This window comes from Eurytemora carolleeae, unplaced genomic scaffold (assembly GCF_000591075.1).
Source record: "Eurytemora carolleeae unplaced genomic scaffold, Eaff_2.0 scaffold1825, whole genome shotgun sequence".
Taxonomy (NCBI): domain Eukaryota; kingdom Metazoa; phylum Arthropoda; class Copepoda; order Calanoida; family Temoridae; genus Eurytemora; species Eurytemora carolleeae.
Window position 1 is genome coordinate 37633 of NW_019397735.1, and position 6804 is coordinate 44436.

Here is a 6804-nt window from a genome sequence, read left to right on the forward strand (position 1 = left end):
TTTAGCCCCCACTTATATTTTTAGGTGTAAGAGTGTCCAAGTTTAGCCCCCCTTGGATTTATTGGTGTATGTGTCCAAGTTTAGCCCCCCTTGGATTTCTAGGTGTATGAGTGTCCAAGTTTAGCCCCCCTTGGATTTCTAGGTGTATGCGTGTCCAAGTTTAGCCCCCTTGTATTTCTTGTTGTATGAGTGTCCGAGTTTAGCCCGTATTGCAGGTTTGCAGGGTCTGGTTAAGAATTATAACTTTAACTTTGTACAACTTGAAACAGTATATCTGCAATATTAACTCTGTACACTGTACACAGGGTGCAAAACCAACATGTCGACTTTATAAAGTTTTTAAAACTTTTTAATTATTTATAACTTTTACAGATACACTTTAGGAGTCTTTTCGGATTTCGTAAGTGATTTCCGATTTTTTCCTCATTTTAACCCTATTTTGACTTTTACAAGGTAGGAATAGAGATGATTTAAGAGAAATTTTAACACTGTTTTAGCTTTTTTTTATTTGAAAATACTTTTTTTGAAGAACCTTTTCAAAGAAAGGGATTTAAATTATCTGTAAAAATCCGGAATTTAAAAAACTCATTTTGTTCAAAATTTTTATTTTTTTTTCTAAATCTATTTTTTTTTAAAAATAGTTTACACTCAATTTATTCCGAAAGTTTGAAATAACAAATATTTTTTTTAATTTTCTATTTTCTGTATTTCCCCTCATTATTAATGAGACGGTATAGCACTGCTTTTATTACGTTTCATTAGTATAAATTAGTGTTTCCTTTCAGGTGAAAAAAGTGCCAAAATAAACATGAAAATCGAAAACTCCACTACCAAGTCAATTTGGATATATTTCTATTGGAAACTATAAAAAAAAACTTTGTTAGTATCAGACCCCCTGCAGTTTTAGGATCCGTCGATAGTATCCTTAATTATTTCAAAGTTTAGACGAAAGCATAAATCTGTGAAACCCATGGAGGATAAAAATCCGCAAATGTTAAGTTTGTTTCTCAAGTTTTTACAAAACATTTAGTTTCTTCCTGCCAAACTTGCAACAAACTATTTATATCAAATTCCCAACTCCACATCTTTTTAAAAACAAACAGAAATAAATGCATTTTTTAAAAACTAGATGGAATTCAATTGTAAAAGCAAAATTAAAGAAAATAAATAATTACTGTAAAAATCATTCATTCAAGAGTTGACGGATATATTTAGATAAATAAGACTCGGCAAAAATATGGCGGGTTCCTCTTAAAATTGTTCTATGTTTTAAGATTAAAGCCGGCGCTCAATTTGAACCGGTTTTTGGCGGTTTTGGGAAGCGGCTTTAATTTATTAAATTCGGAATCTGGCATAGAAAATTGGAGTTCTCATTTCCTTTTCAATGATATTTTAAATTGGAGCTTCTCATTAAGCAACTGTAATTTGATACCTTAAAGAAATAAAAATATGCGCAATTTTTTATCAAAAAATGATATTTTTGTAAACTGTTTGAAAAGATTAAAAATATAGATTAAAATTGTTTTACAGAAAAACCTTGACATCTGATAATTGCAAAACTCAATTATTAAAAAGATCAGTAATTGTATGCTTTATTTTACAAAGAAGACAAAAAATAGATCGGTTAGACACTGTTAAACTAGATNAGTTGTATGCTTTATTTTACAAAGATGACAAAAAATAGATCGGTTAGACACTGTCAAACTAGATTGCAACTTAATAGATCAGTTGGACACTGTAAACTAGGACACTGTCAAACTAGATTGCAACTTAATAGATCAGTTGGACACTGTAAACTAGACTGCAACTTAATAGATCGGTTGGACACTGTAAACTAGACTGCAACTTAATTGATCGGTTAGACACTGTTAAACTAGATTGCAACTTAATAGATCAGTTGGACACTGTAAACTAGACTGCAACTTCAATCTTACCTCACCCCCCCCCAATAACCTATTACCCCGGGGAATAAACCTAAATATTTATCATAGAAAAATTCTTTGACAGTTTGTTTAAAAAGCGCACTATGGGGATTCAAAACATTCTGAATTTTTTGATACTTTAAAACTTTTTTATTTTATTTACAGTTCAATAACGAATTATTCAAAATCACAGTGATATCTTTTATATGAAATCCCAGAAAACCTTTTTGAAAAATTACAGTGATACCTTTTTCAAAATTACAGTGATACCTTTATCAAAATCAGAATGATACCTTTCTCAAAAATCACAGTGATAGCTTTATTAGGAAACTACCTTTATTAGAAAAAAAATAAATACTATTATTTTGAAAAATTTTTGAATACAAGGAATTTTGGGGTTTTTTTAGTTTAAAATTTTTAGCTACAATAAGAAACTGGTTTAAGATTTTTTTTTTTTTGATAAACTTATAAACAATAAAGATCAAATTAAAAATCTAAAAATCTAACAATCTATCTAACTAGCTAGATAGATATATTTCTATTAGAAAATGAAAGAAATTAATCGTGTTTTCAAGGAATTTTCTCCATAGATTCAATAATTTAGAAATAGTTTAATTTGTTTTTTGTTAAATTGAAAATTTATTTGAATTTCTTTTAATTATTAATTTTTCAATCAAAAAGTTCTTAAAAGTATTTATTACTTTATAGGAATTCTTAAAACAATTAACTTTAACGTTTTTCAATCCATGAAACCAATACACCTTCATTAAAGTACACTCAACAGGTTAAAGCGAATATTTTTCTCCAAGTTTGCTTGTCGTCTTCATAACTACACGGCTCAATCTGGTCAATCTATACAACATGAGCAAATCCTTACCTTTCCTACAGTGAGACTCACAAAACTGTGGAGTAGGAAGAAGAGTGTTTGACTAGTAGGGAGTAAGCGTAATTTCAAGGGAACCACTTGGCAAAGATGGGAATTCAATATTTACAAAGCTGCCATTGATTGAAACCTTTATCTGATCAATAATATGAAAGGTATAAAACACACACAAAACCCTTTAACTAAGCTGGTTATTAAGCTACGGGAAAACTATTAATAAATTAAATAAACCAAAACCAATACATAATTTAAACCAATTCTTCATTATACATCTTGAAAGGAACTAATTATTTGTTTCAAATTCTTGTCCTATAATATCTTTGAAGTAAAAATTCTGTCAAATCAAGTTTTAATATTTTTAGAGATTATAACATTAGATTTTGTGGCTACTAATCAGTTCATTAAATTATTCATAAAATTTTCATATTGAGCACTCACCCCCCTCTCTCCCCCGTTCCCCCACTATCTCCTTTTTTCATATGTATATTATGTTTTATTTTGACTTTTTCTCTTACCCAAAAATAAATATTTGTACAGTCCCATTAACTATGTAAAAATTCCCTTACAGAAACAGAAACCAATTAATGCAAAAAGCTTGAATTCAAATTATTCGCAAACTTATATTAATGCAGATCTTTAAAATTGCAAATTTTAATCAACAACTCCATGAAAACATTCAATCAACCACTTCAAGAAAACATAAAAATGAACAACTAAATAAAAAAATAAGGATGAACCACTAAATAAAAACATAAAAATGAACCACTAAATAAAAACATAAAAATGAAGCACTAAATAAAAACATATAAATGAACCACTAAATAAAATCAATAAATCAAACCACTTTATGAAAACATTTAGTCAACCTTTTTATTAAAACATCAAATAATTTTATCTTTAAAAAGTTAAATTAACTACTTCATTAAAACATTGAAATAATTTGCAATTGTTTTACATTCTAAGAAAGTTCTTTTACTTTTTTTTGTTTAGTAAAAAAAGTAAAAAATACATTTTTTATAAAATTCAACTGGAAATCTTGAACCACTGTGATTGTCCTTAATCTTGAACCACTGTGAATATCTTAATCTTGAACCATTGTGAATATCCCTATTTTTGAACCACTGTTAATGCCCCTAATCTTGAACCACTGTGAATATCTTTATTCTTTGACCACTGTGAATATCCCTAATTCTAATTGTGAACCATTGTTATTGCCACTTTTGTTAAACAACTGTGAATATCCCTAAACCACTGTTAATATTTCTAATCTTGAACCACTGTGAATATCTTTATTATACCGTGAATAGCCCTAATTGTGAACCACTATTAATGCCCCAATTGTTGAACCATTGTGAATATCCCTAATATTGAACCATTTTAAATATGCTTATCCTTAAACCACTGTTAATATATCTAATCTTGAACCACTGTGAATACCCCCTATTCTTTAACTACTGTGAATATACCTTATCTTAAACCACTGTGAATATCCCAATTCTTAAACGACTGTGAATATCCCTTTACTTGAACCACTGTGTATATTCAAATTAGCTTTTACCACTGTGTTCAACTACCCTATTGTTGGCCCACTGTAAATCTTATTCTTGAACCACTGTGGGTCGGATAACCATGACTGTATGGACTGGTGGTCTGATTGAGACTGAAGAATCAAGGTTCGGAATGAGAACTAAAGATCCCTGTGTCTAGAGACCTACTCGGAGAATCTCTGTGTCTAGATTCCTACTCGGAGAGAAAGGACGAAGAAATTTCTCCGCGGTTCCATTCTCCAGAGTTGGAGTTATTTGTCTTTTTAAATCATACTATAATACTGATACTATAATACTGATACTATAATACTGATACTATAATACTGATACTATAATACTGATACTAAGGATAAACTTAAAGATTTTTGTGTCTACATCAAATTGTTTAAACGATTTGTAAAAAATTGAAGATGCACAACAACAACAACATGAATAAATTGAAAAAAGATATTTGGGTTATTTTTAGGAAATGTAAATAATGTGCGAGTCCAACTAGAAAAACGATGATATTTTCAATATTTTTGATAAAATAAAGTTTTAAAGAGTACAATATATATTTTTATATTTAATTATTAAAAAAAACAAGAATTATGCCTTCATGCAGGGGTTTGACAACGAGAGACAACTTCACAAAGTTTTATTTTTAAGTTCGAAAAGATAATGTTTAGCTTCAGAGGAGCTTAAACTTCTCTGTGGACCCTAAGTCTGAGACGTGTAAACATCAAACTTTGTCTGGTTAATTGTATAAAACATCAGTAGGAAAATGTCGTCAGTAGACTTTTTAATAAGTACTTTTCGGGGTTTAAAGGTTACTAATCATGACATCAGTTTTAAGTAAGATGACAAGAGATTTATGTAAAATATTTATTTTCAATTGTTCAACAAGTTTAGATAAAGTTTAAGGGGATCATTACATAGGAACAAAATATGGATACTTTATGTGAGATGGGAGGGGGAAAAGATGTTAAGTCTGATATGGTGCCATGATATCAACATCCTTTAAAGGACGAGTTCGCGAAAAATGAAAGGGGGTATAGGCTTAATGCGATAAAAACGCGCTTTTGATCGCTAATAATCTTACTTCTATCTGTTGCGTCTATAAGGAGAAAATTGTTAAAGACGTCTCATACCGAATAACTTACCGTCCATACAAATTCAGAAAATTGCAACATATGACTTATGACTTGATTTTTTTACGGTCTAAGTCGTATGTTGCAATTTTCTCCATTTGTATGGGCGCTAAGTTATTCATTTTGAGACGTCTTTAACAATTTTCTCCTTATAGACGCAACAGATAGAAGTAAAATTAGCAGCGATCAAAAGCGCTTTTTTATCGCATTAAGCCTATACCTCCTTTCATTGTTAGCGAACACTCCCTTTAATTCTGTGTATCTATGTAGGGGGTGGGGGATTTTAAGTCTGATATAGTGCCATGATATCAACATCCTTAAATTCTGTTTATTCTGCATAAATTATTTTAATTATTTAATTTGTGTCGGAAGACCTTAAACCACCCACAAGGAGGGGCGGAAATAGGGCCAAAGGGTATCATAAGTCAACAGCTCCAGGGTGAGAAATATTTAAGGTGGACCAAGGGGTGGGCGGAACAGTATTTTAAGAAGAGGGTTAAGTGATGAGGGGTAACGTTTTATTTTTAAAATCTATTCAAAATCAATAAACTGAAGAACTAAAGATAAAAAAAAATGATTTTTTAATTTAAAAAAAATCATTTTTGAAATTATAGATTTTAATTTAATTATAGAAAACTTCACATACATAACATGTCGACCCTAGTCTGAAAGTTGGGTGCTCCGAGCCGGTTTAACATGTATTGTATATACTGAATATGCATTCAGTCGTTTGTTAAGCTTAAGTCAGCGCTTTTCTTGTGCCAATTTTGTTCCCGTATGAAACAAATTTCGTTTGTTTTTGTAATATCATTCGTATAATTATGCAGCAGCTTTTTAAGAACAGAAATAATCGATCTGATTTTTACAGAAAATTTTGCAATCTTTCATTTTTTTCATGATTTCGTATAATAGCCTTGAGGGAGTGCCGAGGGGTTATTTTACTAAATGTTCCTAAATTATGTTTATTTTCAGAAATGGTTCCTTTGGTTTGAAGCATGTATGTTAATGGTGGATTTGACATTGGAATTAGGTTTGCACCACCTCCCCTCTCCTCTCCTCCCTTCCCTCTCCCCTCCCCTACCCATACTTTTCTTATAACCATCACCCTATAAAACAGGGTTGTATAGTTTACCAAAAACATAAATCTAATTTTGTAACTTAACTTTTGTAAATTTCCACTTAATGTCAATAAATAAATGTTCTCCCCCTGCCTCATCGGCTCTCTATTAGCTTTGAGTTTCTCAATACGTTAATTGGGTTTATGCTAGTATATACGCACATCATTAAGGATATTACGCACACTATCCTTACAGATAGATAGA